General features: G+C 39.6%; 1 protein-coding gene across 24 annotated transcripts in view; it reads left to right on the forward strand.

Annotated features, from left to right (window-relative positions):
- HTR2C (5-hydroxytryptamine receptor 2C) overlaps positions 1–24,272 on the forward strand; it is a 286,890-nt gene that overhangs the window by 141,326 nt on the left and 121,292 nt on the right. Inside the window, exon 1 of one of the 24 annotated variants that reach the window (XM_068696875.1) lies at positions 6,072–6,201. The exons of 22 other annotated variants lie outside the window; for them this stretch is intronic. The gene's annotated coding sequence lies outside the window, so the exon portion shown is untranslated. Of the gene's footprint in view, positions 1–6,071; positions 6,202–21,498; positions 21,730–24,272 lie in introns of those variants that run through there. One more of the 24 variants, XM_068696872.1, reaches the window with a different exon arrangement.

The following is a 24,272-nucleotide window of genomic DNA, read 5'->3' on the forward strand; positions in this document are numbered from 1 at the left end:
GAGGCAGCATTAGAAGACTACATGTTTTTAGTGCTGTGTACAGCTGAAGAATTCCAAATTTAGTATTGTGTGCATGTTGTGGAAAATACCAACTCAGGAAAAACACTGCAAAGGAGAAGTGCAAAGAGTCAGCAGAGCTTTCCTTCATATATTTCCACTTTAGAAGTCATGAACCCCAGTGAAATGCTTATTTTTCTTCTGCTAACACACTTGCAGCTCTACTATATGCAGCAGAAAATTTGCTTTTTGCCATCAACACTCTTGATCAGTTCTTTTGTTTGTGATAGCAGCAGCATTTCATGTGCATGATAGTGGCTGGGAAGACAGAGTGCTGGGGACGGAAAAAGCTTATTGTAAGATATTTCATACAGGGAGAACTTGAGACTTTGCCTCTCAGCCAAAATAACTCCTAATGAAAAGATCACATCATTTTGGATGTTCTGTAGAGATCCCAGTCACCTTAACTAAAACTGGTTGTGCAGTAGGCCTCTGAACTGATGAGCACCACAGTTTTTGTGTTTGTTTGTTGTTTGTTTTTTTTAACCTGCTCTCCTTGTACACCACTTGCATCAGGGATTGAAAGGCTGCTCCCCTGTGCCTGGTGCCCAGGCAGCTCCCAGTGCAGGGAGCAGTTCGGTTGCAGCAGTGTTTCTTCATCTCCTGCCATCACTTGGGCTGCTGTACTCTGCCAGACAGCCATCTATAGAGAGTCCTTAAATGAGTCCTTATGGGCCGTGCTGGGTGTTTTGTGGGTGTGTACATGCCTGCAGGTAAAAGTGCTTCATTCTGCATCCTTCTCGTTGTCTTCTTTTGCTGAAGATTTGTCTGGCTTTGCTGGATCAGGAGAGTTGAGCAGAGAGCAGTGGGTCTGTGAGAGAAGAGCTTGGCGTTTGCTTGGCGCTGGTCACTGCCCTGCTGGTGTTCGAGAACAGCGAAGCCTCAGGGTGGTGCTTGGGCTCTCAGCTGAAGGTGATGGCTGTGAAGCCATGTGAGAAATGTGGTCTGCGTAGGTCCTGGGGCTGGGCTGTGGAAGTGGGGGCAAAACTGAGGACTGCCAGCTCCTGCAGGCAGCTTTTGCTCATCATTTCTGAGGCTGGGACATGTCATTAGCTGTCAAGGAAGTGCCAATAAGTCTCAGTGTAGCTGAGTGAGAAGAGAACTGCAGGCTGATGTCTTCCCAGTCTCAGGGAAAGCTGTGCCTTGTGTCTAAAAATAGGTTTGATGGGTTCTGCCCTCAGTACTGGAGATAAGAGGAGCCTGCATTTTTTGCTATGTTAATGTCTTTCTGATTAGTTTATCTTAATTTCTTTATGTATTTTTCTTACAATCCATTTTCTTTCCTTTGTTTGTTTCTTATTCCATCATTTCCTTCTCACTCTCTAGGATTATGCTTTGTATGAAAACTGTTGTGGTGGAACTACCAGATATTTTTGGGTTGAGCTTTTACCTATCCAACAGTTACGAAAGCTGTAGACCTTTTTAATGACTGGCACCGGTGAAAAAGTTTCTTCTGTCATTTTTTACCATACGTTCTTGTGTAATGTTAAAGTATTTGTAATACTGTAACTTTTAGTATGTATATTTTTGCATTATTAAGATAATGTAGATTTGAAGTTGGGCAGATATATCCCAAAGGCTGTGTAAGAATGAATTCACTGCTATTGATGGTCACGCAATTCTGATTAAAAAATGACATGAAGAGTTACATGTTGAAAAAGGACATAACACAAATAATTTAAATATTTTTCTCGTGTTTGAGAATATTTGTGGTGTCTGATTGAGCTGGTAAGCAAAATAAAGACAGATGGCAATGAATTCATTCCAACATGTTTTCATTCTGGTACGACTATTCCGACTTCTCACAGCACTTGTGCAAATGATCTTGTTTAAACCTCCCTTGCATTTGCTGTCCACACAGAGTTCAGGGAATTCAGAGGTAGAATGGTTATAATATGTATAGACTATTGATTTTTTGTATGAATAATAAAACGAAAATAAATGGAAAGAGGAGCTGCCTGTAATTAACCTGCATGCTCAGACCTGCAGTGAGTAAGAACTTAACTCTTTCTCCTTTAAAGTCAATACCAAAACTTAGTGGGATTAGAACAGAGTTACTCTTATTTTAGGAAGTTGAAGTTTGAAGATAACACAGTGATACACAATGCTATCTTTGTTAGAAATAGAGAGAACACTGGTCTTTGTACAAGCAATGAGCAGCTAGAGCAGGTACCTGTACCATCTCTTGGGCAGCCCTATTCCACACCATCCAGCAGCTCCCATCTACAACTGGGCTCTGCCAGGGTGTAGTTACAGGAACGGTCAGTAAACATGCTGGGATGAAAGGCAATATGCTTAATATTTAGTTCACTGCAAAAAAAAAAAAAAAAAAAAAGAAAAGGGGAGGAGAGAAAAGGCTTTGCAAGGCCCATAACTGTTTGTAGTTGTTGTTTTGCCCAATGATGCAGAGGTTCCTGAAGCTCCTGCCCTAAATAGATACAATCTTTAGCATATTTATCTTAAGGGAATAATTATATTGTCCAATAACTTCATCTGTTACTCTAAGGAAATACTTGACATTTCAAGTATTACATTAACCAGTCAGTGTCTTGTCCTATTCCTTTGCCATATTTTAAAGGTGCCCACTATCTTGATACTTTCTGTATGGAAAAGATACTAAAATCCATGTATATTGCTGGAAATGCTGTACTTCTGTATGAAAAGGTATGCAGAAAACACAATAACAATGTAGTATACTCTGCAATATAAATTGTTATTTTTTGAGACGTCTGCACAGAAATTGCTTAACTGCTCAATTTGTTTAGTTCTTCTGTTCTTCTATGTAAAGTATTGCTGCTATTGTTTTTTGGATCTGAGACAACATATGCCTCGAGTATAGCAGATTAAACTTGTTTTGCCTTGCAGTTAAGCACCCTTACAGTGACTGTAGTGTGGATATGTTCTACCATTATCCTTCTCAATCCACCTCTCCATCTACCCACACTGCCTGTGCTGGGTGTGTGCACAGAAAGAGCAGAGAAGATGAGTCCAGTTTAGCACCTTTCTGCTTCCCACCTTTCTCTACATCCTTCATTCCTGGAAGATGATATATAATCTGCTGCAAACTGCCAGTACCTGGGAGGGAAGAATGCCTGCAGAATATAAGCCATGTAGGGACTGTCTTGATAGGGCTGCTGAAAGTCAAGTATAGTGCCATGTGTCCATCATAAAACATTAGAGTTGTGTGCGAGGAGGTGTTAAAGGAGGAGAACATTAGTGTCCCTATGGGAGCACTGTCTGCCTGTGCTAATAGCCTCCTGCAGCTCAGAGCAACTGCAGTCCTGGCAGCAATGGTAACTGTTAGCACTCATACCAACCCTAGCAGGGCTCTGGGTGCTGCCTGGGATTTCCGCAGCAGTCTCTCTCTAATCGAGTTTGGGCTGACTTTTTACACCTCCCACAGTCACAGTCTGTCCCAAGCCAAAGCGATGCTTAGCATATTCAGAAATGAAGGTGGCTGTGGAATTGTGGTAAGAAGGTTCCAAGTGAGGCGACTGCAAAACCGTGGTGCTTCAGTGGTGAAAGACTAATTATTAATCCTGACTTCCTTGCCTTTCAGCAGGGCTAATTAGCTCCCAGCAGTGTCAGGTTAAAGTAACTGTATAGCAGAGTGCTTCGTGCAGAATGCTAGCAAACTTACAGCAAAGGTGGAGTAAGGCAGCACATGGGTGCCCTGTGAGTGATGTGGCCATGCCTGAGCAGCAAACTGCTGTCAGCCAGGCTGCTGCTCCTGATTCCAGCCTCTCTGCATAGCTCAGGCCAACGCTTTTTCTGCTGCTGAGCGCTCTGTTCCTGTGGTTTCTCATTTTGTACCAAGCTTTGCACATACATGCTTTTTATTATTATTATTTTTATTTTTCATATTTAAAGTAGTTTCTTTTTCCAGCAGAGTGATATTGTCGGGAGAATTTGGCATTCAGGACGCTAAAATTTTCTGGCTCTCTATGTTAATGGCACATCCATTAATGCAAATTTATTTTTTTCCCCTAGACATAATAGACCAAACAAAAAGAAAAGCATAGATAGTGAGGTTAAGTACTGCATGCTAAAAATGTCGCACTGTTCTGTGCTGGATGTGGTGAGAGGATCACAAGTACTTCAGTAGAAGGAAAGAGAGATGGAAAACTGGGGGGGAGGGGAAAGACAGGTTTTGTCCATTTTGTGGCAAGGGTGGGAAGGAAGATGTTGAAAACTGTAGACAAAAGATGCAGGCTAGGATTACAAAGATCCAGAACAAGCTTGTTCAGGCTCTAGCTGGTATTGTGGAAGAGGGGGACAAAGTATTAGCAGTTCAGGGTGAGGCAAGTGCATCCAGCAACCCTGTCCATGTATCTCTCCCCTGCAGTGGTGTAGGGAAAGCCTCTTGAGACCCTGCCAGCAGCACCATCCTCACTTTTGGGGATGTTTTTTTTTTGTTTGTTTGTTTTTGTTTTGTTTTGTTTTTGCTATTGCTTGTGCATGGCTCATCCTTCCTCACTGTCAACAGTTTGCAGGTATCAGCTGAGACTGCATCTCTCACCTCTACTTCATGCCAGGAAAAGATGTGAGAAAGGGTGTGAATGGGCAAGAGGGCAGGTGGCACCCTGGTAAACGTGCTCCATACTGCTTTGTGGTGTCTGGAGTGACATCTAAGACCCTTTTATTACAAGTCTAATTTATGGAAGAAATAAGAAATATTTTTTTTTAATTTATTTGTTGTTTTTTTTTGCCACCAAAATAAGGTGCTGTTAAGGGGAACACGCTTTGTTTGTGTACCCTCTGTCACATTTTATGGCGTTTATCATAGTACTGTAGGATGTGCAGCATGTGCTGTAGTCTCACTTAGTCCTGTCTGCTGCATTTTCTATAACGAAACGATGTTATTTTTTTCTTTCTGCCTCTCCTTTTCCACGTTCAGCTCTTCCTTTTTGTTCCAGGTACTGATTTTAATGAACTTTTGAGAGAAAGCTCTCACAGAAGCATGGGTCCAGCATTCTGGTGTGAATGTACTTAGCTCCTGTCACAGCTTGAATGCTTATAGGAAGAAGCGGTGTTGCCAAGCCTTAGCACTGACAGCACTAGGGAATGTTTTCACAAGACAGAGATAATAGCATGTCTACAGCAAATAAAGAGGTGCATTAGACTTGTTCATGTCTTGAACATAATAGCAGAGTAACACTTCACCACATGAAGATAGCCAAACTATTCTGCTCTGTGACACGAAAGATTTTAAGCAGCTATTTCACCCCATCACCATGATGCTGTTGTTATTTGAGAGTTACCCCCTTTAAAGTTAGTGTAGCTGTGCCAAAAGCACTGTGCTTTTGCAGGCAGTTCTCATTCCCATGGGAATTTTGTGCATCTCTGCTAACTGTCACTTTTGACAAACTCCTGACTTGTTTAGGTGTGACCTCTGAAATGTCATTGCTTGTTAATCCTCTTTCCATCGCAGATTATGGAAAGACCTGGCCATGTGTTATTTTAACTGAATTATTTCTAAGTTCACAGATGATGATATTTCTGGTTTCTGCTAAATACCCTCTGCTAGCAAAAAGTTTGGTGGCAAGTTCATTCTGGTCACACAGACCTCCTGGAGACTCGCTTTGCAATTCTCTGCTCAACTATGGATAGGTGCAGAGTCAATCTGGCTTTGTAATGAGCTCACCTTCTCAGAGTGATAATACCTTGTCATTCGTGCTCTTCTGTTCAGGGTATCAGTTATGTAAAAAATAATTAAAAAAAAGATCTGAACTGTGCTGCATGGTTTCCCTTGCAAAGGTTACGTGGTTTAGGTAGGTAGACTGGGTTTAAGTGTTTACTTGTAATGTGTGAAAGATTTCAGAAAAGTATGACCTTGCTGTGCTACAGGATTTCTCAGTGGAAACACTTTCACATTAAATAGAGAAGAAAGATGAGAAGTTTGTCTGAGGGCCAAATGCATGATTCATATCATTAGGGTGAAGTTAGGCACTTCATTTCATCTTCTTATGCCTGAGAGTAAGCCTATGCTTTCTCCCTTGGAGCAACAAATTTCTTTTTTTCTGAGGGATCTGTCCTCTGCTTTCACCTGCTCATCAAAGGGTCGTGATAATTTTTGTGAAGCACCAACGGGAGTTTCCCTGGAGTTGTCACATTGCCATCAAGTGGCTGTGGCCTTTGAGGATGGTAAGAACCAGAACCAAAATGTGTCTGAGAATGTCTGATTTTTGGCTTCGTTTCTTCCTCCCCCAGTCTTTCTATTTTTTGATTCTATTTTTGTTCCAGGGTATGTCAGTGGCGGGGCCAAGGGAGGAGGGGAAATGAATGTCTGATTGGAAATATGATTTCAGAACGTTATGTATGATAAGTGTAAATGATGGAGGATAAACAGTATGTCCCTACAAAGCTGTGTGTGCAAAGGAGCATCTTGTATCGGAGAGCCTGTAAAAGAATGTGATAGCTTGGGTCTTCAGTCACTTTTAGAGGGGTGAAGGGTTTTTGTACTTTGAGGAAGCTGGGTGATCATTCCTTTTTGTTGCTCAGCTATCAGGACTGATTGAAGCTGTAGCAAATTTGCCTTGTCAGGGATGTTTTCAATGAACTTTCAAATTTTAACAGGTGGATGTTTCTGAGAAATCTTATTCTTCATATTGATACAATTCTGAAGTGGAAGAGACAAAAAGTATTTTAGTGGAAATGCTTACAAAAATACTGCTCTGTGTCTGGACCAGATCTATGTAGCAGTTGCTAGGAGCCAAAAATGAGTGTGGCACTTCAGAATCTGACTTGATGTGTGGGAACTAATTTTTATTTAGAACGAAATAAGATCACATGGCTGCATAGATATTTTGTTTGCTTTCTTTTCCCCCCAGTTCTCCTTGCCAACTTGGGCTGAAATTAGAACAGGGCAAGTCACTAAATTGCTACAAGAAACTGGTTTTTAATAGTTTTGACTTAGCAACCTAGAATTAAAGTTCATGTGTGTCAGACGGCATCTAAATTACTGAGGATACACTTATATATTTATCTATTTTCCTCCAGCAAAACTAAACTTTTAATTTTCAGGGCAGCCTTTTGCCTCCATTTGTGCATTTGCTATTTTTGTTGTTTGATGCTTTCCTGTGGTATCAGGCTTCTCAGTGAGTTGTACCTTCCTGCTTTCCACATGTATGTAACCAGTTATCAAGACCTTTGCCCAAAAGCCTATTCAATAACTGCTCTGAATTCTAAGAATGATATTACAGAATGAACAAACAGTTTATTCCTTATCACTAGGTGTAGTATTAAACATTTGCACTGCCCTTGTACATGTGAGAACGAGTCACTTCTATTATGAATGGTTCAATTACCCATGGCAATTGTTTTTCGGAGTTGTAAGAGGCTTCATTATGTTTCAGATTCTCTTGGAGAAGAGATGTTGCTTGCCTGGAAAACCATAGTCTTTACGGGAATTTGTTATGAGAATCAGTGCATGGGGGAGGCTGTGATTTCCCCTTGATTTAACATAGTTTTCCTTTCTGCTATGATGTTCTGTGTCTTTATACAGAGAATTACATCTCTTATGCAACTGTGGCAGAAGCAGTCTAATAAGAAAGGGTCTTTGTTTAGAAATAAGTCTGGGAAAAGACTAGGATTGTTTTAGAGGTTCTTTAGAAGTCAGGAAGATGAAACCTGGACCTTCAGGAAGGTGATCATGTGAAGTAACTCAGCCCTAATGGTGAAGACAGGAGCTAAGAGAATGCTGAGAAGTGCTCATACGAGGTGTGCCTTGCCACCCCTGCTAGAAAATGGGCAGTAACAGCAGAGCCAGCCCCCTCATCTGTGGTTTCATAGCTCAGTTAGCTTGGCAGAGATCAAACCCTGCCCTATTTGTTCAGGAACGGGAAGAAAAGCAATTCAAACATTGCTGCTACCAGCAAAAATGATTTATGGGGAGATCATTTTCTAACCATCTATGCTTGTTCTAGTCTCTTCGAATGGCATCCTGCCCAATGGTAAGTCAGTTGGATCGTGTCACAGGGGCACAAGTACCAAGCAGCAATGTGCTTAGACAAGATGGCTGTATCATCCAAGAGGTGCAATCTCCATGGTAATCCATCCTTGGGGCAGGCAGGGAGCCACTTGCCTTTCCTTATGCTTCACTGTACTTCTGAGTTCCCTATAATGCTGCTCGAATGCCTCTGAAATGAAGATAAAAGCGCGAATGTCACAGAGCCTTGTGGTTGCCAAGAAGAAAATTCAGATGTTGCAGGCACAGGGGGGAATTGTGAATGCAGGAAGAAATCAGGATATCTTTGGCTGACTTGCCTGGAGAATTAGGACACCAATAAAATGTGTCCTAATAAAATGTGCTGGTGACTGTGAGCAGCCAGTGTTTTCACAGCAGTGGCACATGTTGCTGCAGCCGTCATGCAGGATGAGCATGTGGTGCAGCTGCCCCTTGGCTGGGAGGTTCGACACTTTCATAATTATCTGGTAAAAGCTCATTGAAACATACATGAAAATGTCAATGGAGGGTGCACAACCAGTTGAAAGGTGTTACTTGGAAGGGCTGATTGTCTCCACGAATTTAGCAAATGTGGATTATTGCAACAGTACCTCATTTAATTCAGTGGGTAACTAAGGAATGCAGTTATGCTGTTACAGTGAGCAATGGATTTCAAAGTTCTTTATTTTGATGAGAACAACAAATCTTGTTGTTCCCATTACATGCAAAATCAGAGGTAGAATTGGAATATTGTCAGTAATACTGCTGCCCAGTCCAGCATCTCTTACTGCCACATAAGCACCTATGGACAGTGAAGCAGAGCTGAACTGTCAGCATGTGTGTGTTTGAATGACAGTACCAAGCAGATAGGAACAGCTTACAAAACTGTTTGAGAAGCTTTTACTGCTTTTTAAAGTGTTAGAAATTGAACTTGCTATAGACTTTGAAGTTATTTAAGGTGCTAATTTTTTCTTTTTAGAAGTATTAACATAATTAGTATACATGTATTTACCTGTGTAGTAAATAGAAAGGTAGAAAATGAAACATTATCAAAAGATTTAAGGGTTTTCTCACAACTATGTAAGAGGAATTTTCCACGATTATAAAATCTTTCCATGTGATCCTGCTTTTGCTTTTCCTTCAAGAATAATTTCTAGCTGTTGACCTTTGTTTTCTAGCTCCTTTGCGCTCTGCCTAAGGGTTTGTATTAGTGGGTTTCTCAAATCTGTGCAGTAAACATCAGGGCACCAGAGGTGATTTCCAGGACTGCAGCATTGTAGCTGGGATCCCACTGGAATTACCCCAGGGCTGCTTATCTCAGCCTACCACAGGAGTGAGTTCTGAGGCTGCGTTCATTGAAATAGTTTCAAATTATAACTTTTTGGCAATGGATCCAGTGTAGCTGGCAGAATTGCAAGTGCAGTACAGTAAGTTCATATCCAAGAGCCCATCAGTATTCATTCTTTCTTCTGTACTAAACAAAGCAAAGGAACATAGCTTCCCATTGCAGTAAGTAAAAGAATTGTTGGTTGATTCAGACACTATAGAGCCTCCAGAAGCTGTATCACTGAAAACAGTTTTGCAAGCTGAAGATTGGTGGAAGAAGTCCGATTCTTCTAACAAATATACTGTATTGGAGGATTACATTTGAATTTTTTAATCAAAGATGAAAATTTAATTTTCAAAGTTTTGAGACAGATGCATGATCAAGTAAATATTTGGATGCACAAGTAAAGTACTTGGATGCTTATGAGTAAGATAAGCCTAGCTAGAGTATTAGTAGTTAAATGTTGAAGTTAACAACAGTAGTTAAAGTTAAATAGTCTAATAAATTATAGTAGTTAAATAATAAAGTTAAATAATAAAGTGATTCAGCACATTTTAGCACCATCTGTGTGTAAAAAGAGCGGGGTAAAGTGTATTTTGCCCAAATGGAATTTGGATAAACTCAAGGTTTTGTGCATTTTGTTTCACTGTATCATGAGTCTACTAAGAGAGAAAATGCCCACAATAAAGCATTTCAGGCATGCTGAAGTATTCTGTTTGGACTGAAATCCTTTGTAAAGCTTCCAGTTCTGCAGGGACTTACACAGGTGAGAAATGTATAAGCTTGCAGCTTTTGTAACTCTAATCTTGTTAGTTAAAAGGTGGCATGCTGATAGTTTCATTTCACAGTTGAATTTTTTTAATTATCTCTGAAGATGGATTTTAGCTCCTTAATTTTGGCCATCAGGTAGCATAACCTACAACACAGTACACAGAAACAGAAACTTCAAATTGAATGTGCTTTGGATAATCTTTTAGATCTTAAGCTATGTTTATCAGCACAAGAAAGTTTTAACTTGACCTAAGGAAAAAAGAACAAATCAATAAATTCAGTGAGGGTTTACAATGTAACATTGATGTCAAATACGATTTATTAATAGTAAAAAACATTTCTGATACTGCTGCCTCTGGGGTTATATAATGGCTAAATGGTTAAGCTCAACTTAGTTTAAATGGTTTGTATTTTGGCTCCACTCTATATTAAGAATTATGTTGAACTTGATATTGAATTTAAATAGCAGAGACCTTTATGGATGTTTTTATGTGCACACATACATATTTAAACATGAGATATATTTTCATGCACATATACAAGTATGCATACGTATATATATATGCACATATACACCCAGTATTCCCTTAAAATATCAGTAGAAAATGCCTAAAGGGAAGACCAGGTCACGTGGATATTTGGGACTTCTCTCTCTCTCTCGGGTTCCCCCCTGACCTGCAGCCAAAAACCTTCCATTTGCAGGCTAACCCTTAACATTGGTTACAAGATCTGCAATTTGCCTAGGCTTTTGCTTTGTTTGTTTTGTTTTGTTTTTTAAACCTCCGAGGACTAGACGGTCTTGCAACATTGGGACTTTTCTGCTCTCATTTTTGCTCTTCCTGAAAAAGGAAAAATTTATGTTCCTTCGTCCTTATCAAATTCATATCCACCCAGCTTGGTCATTCTGGAAAAAATATCTCTTTACCCTGAAGCAGCTGTCCTAGAGAGCCCTGTGGCACAAGCCCCTTCTAATGGGTGGACCATTAGCAGCTGGATAAGCTGCTAATTTCAAAACCAACCTTCACATGGAAATTTGTGTTTAAAAAGCAGATATGAAGAACAAGCAGGTGCAGAGAATTCTCTGTTCCGGATTTCTGAAGGTCTGGGTATCCATGAAAAAGAGATGAGGAGCAGATAAGCTGATAGCCTGGGAAACATTATGGAAATTTCGGATGAGGGCCATCTCTTGTATTTTCACTTCAGTTCTTGAATGCCTGTCCTGCTTAACACTATGGAATAAAATGAAGGTTGGAGAACTGAAAGCAACTGAAAACAACACAGAAGGCAGTTTTAAGATAGCACTGGCTGATGGTCCCCAAGACACAAGGCAAGAGCTGATCCACAGGGGATGATAACAGACCCTTAGGCCAGTTCATGTTTGCAGAGTCTGGAAAGGGTGGGGTGCAAAGTGACTTTGCAGCCAGATAGAACTAAGATAGAACTAAGTATTCCATGCTCTTGAGATTTACTTGATTCTGTGCTCAATAAATATAATATGTTGGTATTCTGGCTGGGAAAGCTCTATCTCTCTACATCTTCTATTATAAGAAATAATAGAGATAAGTATGTTTTTTGGTGGAAAGTTGTGTAGGAATTTGCCACCATGTTTCTGTATGCTTTGAATGAAGTTTTCAAATGGTTCAGTAAATGGTATTTCCATGTCATATGTTAATTTAGAAGAGACAGATTTTCCAGTGTCTGTTATGTGTTCTGTTTAATGTTTAATATCTGTATAATGTATAGAATGTTTAGGGTTAAATATAGGGTTCATATTGTTGGAACGAATGAGTCATTCAGAGATGCTGAGAAGCTTCAGGAAAACATTCTCCATATGCTTTGCTGGCTGACCCTAATATGCAGAATATTCAATCATACAGCTTTTACATACAGTTTGGTTTTGAACCTCAGGATTGAAACCTGTGCCACTTGCTAAGCAGATTCTGTGAACTTACAGGTACTGGGCGGGTACTTGGCCTCTCAGCAGACAAGGGCTCTACATGGTTGTTCTGGTGCAACTTAACTCTTGCTCTCTGCCTTTCACTGAGTTTCAGAAAGAGTGAATTTATTTAAAGACCCGACCAAAGGATGCAAATCCTTAGCTAAAACTGAAGGAAGAAATGCTATTCTTTTCCTTCAGGATGTGAGGAAGGCAGTCTTATTTTAGATACTGAATGCAATCAGGTGAGATGGAGGGAAGATAAGAAGAAATATGTTGCACTTTGAAGCTTTAAGGCTTACTGCATAGCACAGAACTTCACACTTCTGCACATCTGGATGTAAGTTCACTTCGTCCTCTTAAAAATGTTCAAAAGCTTCAGAAATAACCATTTCAAGGAGACGTAGTTAGCAAAGACAAACTAAGCAAAGCACTGTGTTCCTACTCACAGCTGTCTGTAAGGTTCTGAAAGATTTCTAAGGAGAAACTGTTGCAGAGTAGCAGTATTTGGTTGATAAACTGGCTGAACTCTTCAGTCATGAGATCTGCAATCCATCAGACCTGAGACAACACATTCATCAGTTTAGACGTTTTTTTTCTAACAACGTGGGAATTGCAGCAACTGCTTCATGTAAGAACTTAAAACACCCTTTAAATCATTCCTGAGCTGTCCTAGTGAAGCTTGGTTTATTTTCCTTTTCTTCTTAGGTTATTGATCCTTTGAGCTTCCCTACAGGCTCACCCTAAGCACTCAGTGGGATAAAGGACATATATATGAAAGAGCTGTACCAAGAGGCGGTGTGTGTCACTCCAGAAAAGCTGGGTCAGGGTATGATTGCTGGAAAAGGCTAGCACCCACATTTTATTGCAGAACCTTCTAATCCTGGATTTTATGGAATTTTTAAAGATAGAGGTCAAATGGATTAAGCTGAGTATAGGGATGTAAGAGCAGGCCACTGAACACGCGGTGGGAGCAAGGTCATATTTTCAAACTGTTTTTAGGGATTTATTTATTTTGCCAAATTCTGGGACTCTGAGTTTTAGGAATATCTTCAAAGAACAGCAATGCAACTTTATGGATGTCACTTGTAGACTGCTTTGGAAGAAAAGCTGAACTAAAAAATCTGCAGTGAAATAACTTTTCTTTGCTATTTTGCAAATTATTGGTCTTTGCTAAGTATGTTCTTTTTTTCCCCTCTTAATGTCTCAGTGTGCTGCAGGGCTTGTACCTGAGCAGCCAGTGAACTGAATACACAGAAACTGGGTTTTCTGGGTATATACAGAGAGGATTTTCACCTTACACCCTACTGGTTCCTGACAGCTCGGACTCTCCAAACTCAAATAGCATGGCAGTTGCATTCTCTTATCTATTTTTACAGAAATGCTATTTTACATCTTTAACTTCTCATTGGTGTAATGTATGCTTAAGCCAGAGGGTTGAGAACCACTTCTTCTCTATCTTACATACTGCCAAGCTTGGTACAATGAGTCAGTAAATAACATTTTCTCCCATTAGGTAAATGAGCTTTTGAGGAATTGTGATTCTGCTGAGACTGGTGGGAAAATAATGGGTTGCGTAAATAACTCTGAGGAAAGTGTAATGATTTTAAGATGGCCAGTAATAAGGAGAAATAAAGTAAACATCAGCGCTATGTTGTGGTTATGATAGGCGATTATCTGAGTAAACGAATAATTTACTAGAACTGGAATCCATAACAATGCGATAAATCTGGACAAGCCTGTCTTTTTGTTGATCATCCTTGCAAATGATGAAAGCTGAAGCATGCACTCTACTATTTCTGATAGCTGGTCTGATGACAGAGGTGGTTAGCTAATGCCTTACTGTGTTTTCCAAATGATTTTGATTATTGATACCACTTGCTCTTTTGTTTTGTCTCCTCTCCATTTTTTTTAGGAGTAGTTCTTTTACACTTCATTTTCAAGAACCTGATAGTTTCTGGATAGGTTGGGAAAACTGCACTTGCAGCTTGGTAATACTTTGGTAGGCTTGTAATCTGTTAATTAGCATTCTGACTGAGTGAACAATGCACGTTTTGTGAGGTTTTTTGAGCCACTGGGAATTATCCTAGATTATTTTAAGATCTGTTGTGTGTGTTTCCTTCTTCCTGGTTTTAACACTTAAAATGATTTATTTTCCTTTAATTCTTATCTTCACAAAACTACGTTCTGTTGTGTGATTTATCTTGGAAGGTGTCTTTGCTTTGTTTTTAATTTATATATTGTTTATAATTCAAAGATATTTTGCATCTTGGGATACTTCAAGTTATCTCTGAAAATGCATGGTTTCTCCCAGTTTCTGGAGTGACATTTCAAACTGCACAGCAGATAACTACTACATATTGAACATTTTCATTCACAGTGTGTGTTTCCCAAAACAGGACATTATAACTGACTAAATGGCAAGCCTTAGAAATTCTCCAGTTGCTTCTAAATAATTTTAAACACAGTAAGATTTATGGAACTGTTGACTTATTTTTGCACCTGAGTGTTTAGAAACTACCCTCTTGTGTCTTATAGGACCTTGCTCTGATCACAAGAACTGAAACATATTCAATGTAGAGTTATTCTATTCAATCCTTAGTTACACTTTCATAAGATAAAAGTTTTGAGTTCAAGTTTCTTGTGCTCTGCTGGCAGCAGTGGCAGGTTTTGGGGCAGTACCTACATTTTAGAACAAGAGGGAATGGCCTCAAGTTGCACCAGGGGTGGTTTAGGTTGGAAATTAGGAGAAATTTATTCTCAGAAAGAGCGGTGAGGCATTGGGATGAGTTGCCCGGGGGGGTGGTGGAGCCATCATCCCTGGGGGTGTTTAAGGAAAAATGGGACATAGTGCTTAGGGACATGGTTTAGTGGGTGATAGTGGTGGTAGGGGGACCAGGTGATCTTGGAGGTTTTTTCCAACCTTTATGATCCTATGATTTTATTTTTCTTATTCCTCTTTTGAATCAGGGCAATTAAATGCAAAATCACATCTGAATTCCCTGGGAGAAAGTCTGATCACTTGCTAGGGAGTCTGTGAACGTCACCATAACTAACACTGGCGGTGGTCTCCTCTGGCTTCAGTACCTGTGAAATGCTTCCACACGTTCAGCTTCATGAAAAAAGAGGATGTCTTGTTTACTCATAGGATGGTTTGAAGGGAGTTCCAGTAACTTGTCATCTCTTTTTTTCTGATGCTGATATTTCCCTTGATGATCTCAAAGAGTGAACAAACAGTACTGTATCAAAAGTGGCAGATTATAGTAAATTAGATCCCTTTCTAAATGCCAAGGAAAAAAAAAAAAAAGTATCTAGAGAATTTCCAAGTGCAGCCAAAAAAGTACTTTGAGATTCATTCTGTGAAAGGACAAGCTAATGAATTTAGGGTTTGCAATCCAAGGTAAATAAATCAGACCTGAGAGGGGGCGGCTAGTAAAGCTCTGGGAGATGGGGGGGTAATAAAGGTCTAACAAATACACATGACTGCGTAGCATGATGAGGCTGCAGAAATGACAGCTATAATAGTATGTCAGTGCTGAATCCTGGAAGAAAGAAACAGCAAAACTCTGCTCTTTGTGATAGCAGGAGGAGCCCTGGAACAGCAATTTCATTTTGGGGAGCAACATTAGAAAAGCATTAGGGAAGAGATGGGAGTTAGAGAGGAGTTGTGATGTCTCTAGGACAAAGACATTTCTGTGGGAGTTAGATGTGTGTGCATGAGCTGATGATGGGAGAGCTAAAGGTGTTGCCTTAAATACCAAGGAGAGAGAGAGGAAAAGTTAAGGGTAGAAAAAAAAAAAAAACAAAAACTACATGGTGAAAATGTCAACAAAATGAAAATGCTGGACACAAGGCATGGTAACTTTGGAAATCTCTTCAGAAGGTGTGATGACAGAACTTCCACTACAAAGCTCAGCTCTGGAAAGCATGATGTGTGCTAAGATTGGATTGTAATTTGGGAGAGGTATTGACTGGATGCCATACAGGTTTCCAGTAGATCACCTGAAGTCAAGGAAGGAACAAGTGTGAGTACTGTGTGGCAATGCAATATAATTTGCTGTTACCATAGATACATGTGAATGTACATAAGTATTAAACTGGTATGGTTTACTAAACTGTAGAAAGCTGCTGTGGCTTGATCTTCTCCCATACAAACAGATTGGAATATTTTCAAATTTATTATAATAATCTGTTGTCAGTATAGCATATCACTACAATCACCTCATGAAATCAAGGCTCATAGCTGAAATAAAAATCCCAGAAGAGACAGAGGGTTTCTGTGTACTAAAACTAAAAATCAGATTTGCTATACACGTGCAAGCAAACATTTGCAAAAGTATGCAGGCTTGTATTCTTGAAATTACCCATAGTTTACCTCCTGACAGACAAATTCCTTTCTCTGAGCCATCGTTATCTTGCTGATGTGGACCTTTTTTGTAAGTAGCTTTGAAATTAGCTAATGAAAGATGGTAGACACAAGATTATGATCTCTGTCAGAAAATGTGTGTTTTAGCCTTCAGTAGGTGGGAGGTGTGAAGGGAAGGTTTACAGTACTGCTATGGTATGTTCAGGATATGTGAAGCCTGATCTTTTATTATTTAAACAGGTATAATAAGAATTGTTTTGATTGCACTCATTTCTGTGTAGCTACAGAAACATTGCTATAGGGTTAAGAAAGGGAAATGAAAATTGTGTTTTGCGATGGTGAAGGATGCAGAGGGAATAGGTGGGAGGCAGGAACAGGTAAAATAAATAAAACTTCTTCTTGATGCGCATTTACCCAGAGTGGTGAGTGACTTTCATGAGCCATGTGACAAACAGACAAACCCTTTCTGGTAGAAATGAACTTGGGGGAAGACCAGACCCTGGGGTTCTATCTTCCTGGGATATTTTGAAAGTTACCTCAAAAAAGACATGTGTGCTCTGTGAAGCTTTCATTACTTTACTATATTTTTGGGATTTTGCCTTGGCTGGCTTTTCTGCTAATGTGACACTGGCCGAGACCTAGGAAATTATTTCCCTTTAGTGTGTTCTCCTAAGATCTTCGATTATTATGGGATGCTGAACAGCTTGGGATGGGTAATATTATGGACAATGAAATGATTTTTCCCAACCTAAAGAAAAGCATACGGAAAGCAAAACACAGTTGTAAACAGTGTTGAGTGGTTCAAAGGCAGCAAGCTGCCTGTAAATCAGTGGGGGCTACAGTACTCTATCCATAATATCTAGTGTTTGTAGTTTGTGAGTTTCCTCTAAGTTTTTGAACACTTCAGGATCAAGCATGCCGCTGTGAATTCATGAAATTGCCTAATTTACTGTTACAGCTGAAATGCATATGCCAGTTCAGAGAGAGAGAAAAACAAACAAACAAAAAAAGCCTTCCTTATGTAAATATTATTCCTCTCTTTTCATAAAAAGCAATCTGCTCACAAGTGCTTCCCTCTAGGGCAGAGAAGCTGTCGGCCTTCAGGACAGAAAAAAAATATTTTTGTTATCATTCAACCCAGTATGCTGAGCTCTGTAAATTTATTGTCTTGGTGTATAACACTGAGATTACTTTATAATTTAATAGCAGAAGGTATGATTTTTACTGTTTGGAAGTCAGAAATTTCAGAACTGTCTTCAAGGCTATGTAGCTTTTTCCTGGAGTAATCTAAATTACTAATTTGCCAGTTGCTCATTTGTGGCTGGAACTGCAATGCTTTTGGAAAGGCAGCATTTATTGTACTTGGTCACGGGTTGGTCAGTTGTATGCGTTTGCTATGTATTTTGCTGAGTATTTCTGGTACTGGCTATGACGTGTTTCGGAACAAGATGACATAGTGTTGCCTTTCCTGCCTACATGCGACTTCAGAGGAAGGGAGATGTGACGGTGAGCTCTAGGACTACAGGTGTGTTTAACCCTTTGCAGTCTTTGCTGTGGTACTGCTGCATGAGCAGAAGCAGTGTGCTGGCCAGAAAATCACTGCAAAGTGGCAGCATGATCTATTCTGGCAGAAGGAGGCTTATTACAGAGATCTAAGTGCAGGTTATTTGTATACTTGTATTGCTCCAAACCTTACACTAGCCTAAACTGCAAGAGCGATGGCAGGTGAAATCCTGGCTTTCCATCAATGGCAAAACCCAGACTGACTTCAGAGGTCATATCTTTGCTAGGCTTGTTTATTCCACCACTCAGAGCTATTTTAGCCTGGGGATAGGTAGGAAAAATGAGCCTGTGAATCTACCTGCAGTCTGTGACAGAAATCACACTAAGACTTGAACTGAAAGCAGTTTTATGGAGCCAATAAAAAGATTTCACAGGGAGACCTCTTTTCTTCTGGATGACTTGTGGACTGGTTCAGGATGGGACTTTGCCTAGTGCAAACCTTGAAGCAAGTAGTACATCTTGTATTGAAGATGGAGCACGAATGTACAGTGGTGTTTCCCATGTCACTGCTGGGCTCGGTGCTTGCCCACTGGGGCAGCTGCCCTGGATGATGTTGTTCAGACAGTATGAAAATCCCTATCAAAAGTTCTGAGCTTATTGTAAACACGCACAATAGCCATGATTTCATTAGTGTGTTTTCTACGGAAGGCAGTCTTTTATTTGCAAGATTATAAGGAGGGAAATCATCCAGCTCTCCTGAGATGGTGACTAAGAATTGACTTAGGGGTTGGGGCATGAAGCCTTGAATCAGGATGTCGCTCTACTTAAGTTTCAAAATGAATAATAAGAATGAATGTATGTGGAAAGAAAGAAAGCAAAGCAGGCTGAGATTTAGACGCTTGACACTGCACATGTTCAGGGACTGTCTCATAAGGTTTCTATTACTTCTCATGCTGCTGCCTGGCGCCTCTAATTTTACAGGGTGGGTAGGAAAAGGCATGTGATTTAGACACTGAAAACCATTTTTGAAATCCAAAACTGCACATTTTGATATTGCTTGTAATCATGGTAGCTTGCCTTCTTGTTTGAGTATGCTTTTGAGAAAAGTTACCTCTTTCTTTTCCATAACCATAGCAACAAGTCATTGCTATCACTTTTCAAGCTCCTTGCTGTAGTCTCTGTTTTGGTCCAGAAGAGGGACCTAAGCTAGCCCTGGAAATGACCTTTCTGTCAGTCAGACCATTGGGTGGTACCTCTGATAATACATCTCTTTGCTCTCCTTAGGTCACTGCCTTTTATTTCTTTTATGTCCTTAGAGGCTGCTGCTAATAAATGATATCTAAGTATTATTATTCTTTCTTTCAAAGTGTATACTCTGAAAGCCCTGCTGTTATTTTAGTAGGTACAAACCAAAACCTTTACCTTCTTCCAAGCTAGCAAGGAAGCTAATTTTTCTCTTCTGGCATTTTAAGATATTGGAAGATTATTTTATTTTTTTTTTCACCTGCCATTGATATTTATCCAACAATGTTAGCTTGATAACATCATCATAACCGCTGACTGTTTTGCTTTGTTAGGTAGCCACAGTACCAGGGAAGTTCAGTGTGTGTAGCAACTCCCTGGCATTTACTGCTGCACGGACAGAGCAGCCTCAGTGTAAACGCTGGATGTAGCATACAAGGCAGCACCTTGTCATGCGTCAGCCCTTGTCGAGCAATTATAGGTCTGACATTTCTGGGGGAAAAAAATGGGGCTCCCCTTGCTTATGGTCACATATGATTAAGCTGTTCCTTTAGTCATTGTGCTGAGGATGGCAGAAGCTTGTAGGACTGGAATGGACATTTTACCTTCTCTGTCCCTAAAAGGATGCTCCCATTGCTTGTACTTACACGATATCTGCACTGCTGCCAGTAAACTGCGAAGCATGCAGGAATGTTTTAGGAGCATTAGACTGATGTTTATGAGCATACATGAATCCTCAGTGTGAACCACCTAAGCACAGGGCAGGTAACAAATTTCTCTTATCCTTTATTTCAGTCACCTGATTCCTGGAGAATATGTAACTTGACAGAGTAAATTCATTCAGTTTCCATGAAGACAAATGTTTTCCAAAAATTGGATTTTATTACAGGACAAGACTGCTTCTCAGAGCGTGACTTGTATAATCCTACTCTTTGCAGGCTGTAAACAGTGCATGTTCCCTGGCATTTCCATTATTTTCTGATTTCTTTTTAGAGTCCCCAGAACTCTTTCTCAGGGCTCCCCTTCAGGTGTTTGCTACCCTTCTGTCATTGGTGATATCCTGGTGTGTGACAGAGCTCAGACCTCCACTTTCTTCTTTGGAAAGGCAAGGCTGGTTTGTTTTCCTTTAAGTGGCTTCTTCAGATTTTGGCTAGCAGTGAATAAACCCTGGTGTCTCTCACTCAGAGAAAGGAGTCTGAGGCCTTGTGGCTCCAAGCCCAGGAATCTGCTGGAATAATAAATCTGATTTATGTATGTTTAAAATAAATAAATGCTGAAATGTTCACTCATAATGTTTATTTAGATGTTCTGCCACACACTGCAATTTTAGGCTTTTTAAAAAAAGTTTTTAAAAATATTGCTAATGTCTTGTAAAAGTAAGTCTTAAGAGGAAAAAGAATGAATGTTTGCTTTATGTTAATTTTTAAAGCAAAATAAATTCAATACCCACACTAAATTGAAGATGATCAAAGAACAAAACAAAATCCATTAGTAATTAAACTGTGAAGTACAATCTATTTAAAACTGTCACCATTTTGACAAGCCAAAGGGGAGCTCATTTAAGGGAAATGTCATCTTCATGGCTGAATTTTGATTAGCTTCCAGCTTGTGTGAAATGTTGAAAGTTGCTTTCTCCTCCTCCTTCTGATTTGGTATTAGACCTTCTTTAACAAAGGCCTTGGGATATGTGTGACTCTGTTCCTGATCACATTTTGGATGGCAGTTTTGTAATTAATTTTCCCAGGGTTATGTCATTTCTTCAACCATTTCATTTCTGCATCTCACTTAACACCATTTGATTTCCACTTTTCTCTTTTTCAATTCTGTTGGGAAATAGATGACATATCAAGGATTTTGCAGACATTGAAGTGAAAAAGGTAAATTGAAACACAAGTCAGTGAAGCAACAAATCAGTTAACTGCATTGCTGGGAGTTAAGCATGGGGACTGCAGTTCTCCAGCCATTGTAAATCTACAAACCCCAGTGCTCAGTTCCAGGTAAGATAATTATCCCTTGCCAATCCACTAGCAGGGAAACTCAGACTAGGAGGCAAAGCTCATTCTAGACTCCCATTAATTTGTGGAAGTAGAGGCAGTTTCCTTCATTGTTCATGGTCTGAATCAGCCTTGATTTAGAGATGCTGAGAGGTGGCCTGCTCCTCACCACTGCCCATAGATAAGGCTCAGGGTGATGAGTTACCTCTGCTCAATGCGTAACTGAGTTTACTGTGGTGTCTGGATGGTGACTCATAGCTGCAGAGAAGGAAAGAGCATTTCCATTTAGTGCTCTCCCAAAATTGTAAATCACATGCTTCAGTCGAAGGAAAAATATGTCCAGAGAGATGCAGGACTGGTGTCAGATCACTCTTCTTGCTGGGCTTCATATACTTTATGGGGTCAAGATTTTGAAGAAAATGAACTTCTGGTCCCTCTTTCAATTTAGAGAAGTGTAGGAAAAAAAATGAGAAGAGATTTAAGAACTATGTAGCCCTCAGAGCAACTACCTTTCGTTTACCTGCTTTTCTTGCAGGCTTCAGAACTGTCTGCTAGGCTTAGGAGCTTATAATTTATTTCAGCTGGAAGGTAAGTAATTATATTTCTTGATGTGCCACTTTTTACCTTGCCTTGTTCTAAGATACTGAGTTGGCAGATTAAGGGCCTTTTCTGTAATTTATGTTCATCAACAAGTCTCTCATCCGTTTCTCTATTTTCTCTCTGGCTTTTGAAACTCTGAGCATGTATTGCACCCTCTGCTGAACAACGAGGGAGCCTAAATCAGTGCAGCACAAGAAGTGGTACTTCCATGAGAGGCTGCCTAATTGTTTTGCAAACCCCTGGCCTCTGCTGCACCTACCCGGTGTGCTTGGAGAGCAGCTGGCTAAAAGTCGAGCCACTTCAGAGAAGGGTCCCACTTCCACTGAAATTTCAATGCTGTAGTGGTTCTTTTGTTTTGTTTTGGAGAGGATGTTGTGAAAGAGAAGTTAACTTAGCGCCTAATGGCAGGTAGCCATGAACAGCTGTATGGATGTCTTGCTTATTTTTCTAATCCTTGTTGAATGTTTTTTGCCTTTGCCTTATCCTTTGCTTTTGTTTTGTTCATGGCATATTTATGGATGTGATTTTACTGTAGATGTATGGGTGGTGGTATCTGGGTATATTTTTAAATTGCCAAACATAGTCTTTGAAAGGCTCAAATGCATTACTCAATTCCAGGATGACTTGGTGTGAAAGCCAGGTGGTTGTGCAGAATTTTCTTGCTTAAAAAGTATTATCTTTCCATAAATACTTGTAGTAACCTCACAGAAACTCACTTGCTGAAGTCCCTGAGATAAGAAGGGATCTTACTGAGTGTGCAAGCTCCTGCTGTCAATTTAAGTATCATGCCAGTTGTATTGTGGTTTTTTATTTGTTTGTTTTTTCCCCTGAAATTGGCTGTAACTGCATGATAACTTTATCTAGTTTTGAAGTGATACAGGAAACACAGCTACATCTTTCTCCATTCTAAGAATGTCCTTTTTTTTTTTTTTTTTTTTTTTTTTTTTTTTTTTAATAGTTCTTCCCCTTTCTTTGGAATCTGTAGCAGCTGTTTTAGTGTGATTTTTGTACACAAACCAGCAATTGGAGCCTTGTATTCTCAGGTGAGAAGATCTTGCCAAGGCGCAGTTGTTTCTCCTGGATATCTATGTGTTTGATGGTAGGGTTTTATTCTATTAAAACACATTCTTCTGGGAGGCAAATAAAATTGTTTGTCTTGCTCAGTTACTGAAGTTATATTTAAGAAGCCTACAGTTTGGAATGCCTTTTTATTTTTGTCTCTACTTGCATTCAGTTGAGTAATATATGCCTGTCTTTGACAACAGCTATGGCACATGAATATTTAGACTAGTGTGGAGGTTGAAGAAGGGAGAGAACTCTTAATAAATGTAGCCCTGTGTGTGAGTGTGTATATATATATATATATAAATAAATATATATATACACACACACATATATATATAAATATATATATATCTCATAGAATGCTTTAGGTTTGGAAAGAATTGTAAAGCTCATCTAGTTCCAACTCCCCTGACGTGGGCAGGGACACCTTCCAGTAGACCGGGCTGCCCAAAGCCCCATCCAGCCTGGTCTTGAGCACCTCCAGGGTTGGGGCATCAACAACTTCTCTGGACAACCTGTTCCAGTGCATCACTGCTGTCATGACAAAGAATTTCTTCCTAATATCTAATCTAAATCTACCCTAATTTTTTTAAAATATATGTTTTATACGCACTCACATGTATATTTGTGTGTGTATATATATATATATATATATATATATATTCTTGTGTGATATCAGAGTTGCCCTTCCAAATCACTATCTTAAACTTTAGTGAGGGGGAAGGTACAGTAATGTAAGACAATTCACTGCAAATTAGGAAAATGTCTATAAAGACCTATATTGTAGTATGAAAGGTCTACAGCTTCATGGAAAAGCCCATGTACATTAAAATTGTCTGTAAACTCAGCACGCTTACACGGTGGGGAATCTTGCCACTGGCAGCCTTACTGACTACCCAGCATGGGGTTCCTATAAGCAGGGTCTTGACTGACTAGAGTGAAAAACTTTTTTTTCTTTTTCCACGTCCATTGACAGCAGTATGAATGCTGTATAATTATAAAGGAACTGCTTCACTTCACTACTAAAAAACTTATAGTAGTGACTGCAAGAATTTTGATATTATCCTAAAGAGATGCATTTTTGTGCTTTGCGCACTAGAAATCTGCAGACAAATGGAAGTTTCCAAAGCATGGAGAGATGAGAAATATAGAATATGGGACTGGTGGGGACAGTCAGAAGTTTATTTAGACTAGAGAGAGCTCTTGTGACTTTGCAAAATAAAATAATAATTTTAAAATGATGAAGATTTTTTCATGAATTATTATCTAGACTACTGTGGGAAATAAAAGACGTAAATAATGAATTTGACATAAGGAATTATTTTCCAGCTACAGGGACTGTGAAGAGCTGGCTTCTTGTGGAAGCTGTGAAATGTGCTTCAGTGATTAATTCACTACAGGTTACAAACTGGTTACATGATTTCTGGTAAAGGAAGAATTCGATACGCTTCTTATCCTGCCTCAGA

The sequence above is a fragment of the Anas acuta genome, chromosome 13 (genome assembly GCF_963932015.1).
Source record: "Anas acuta chromosome 13, bAnaAcu1.1, whole genome shotgun sequence".
NCBI classification, from domain to species: domain Eukaryota; kingdom Metazoa; phylum Chordata; class Aves; order Anseriformes; family Anatidae; genus Anas; species Anas acuta.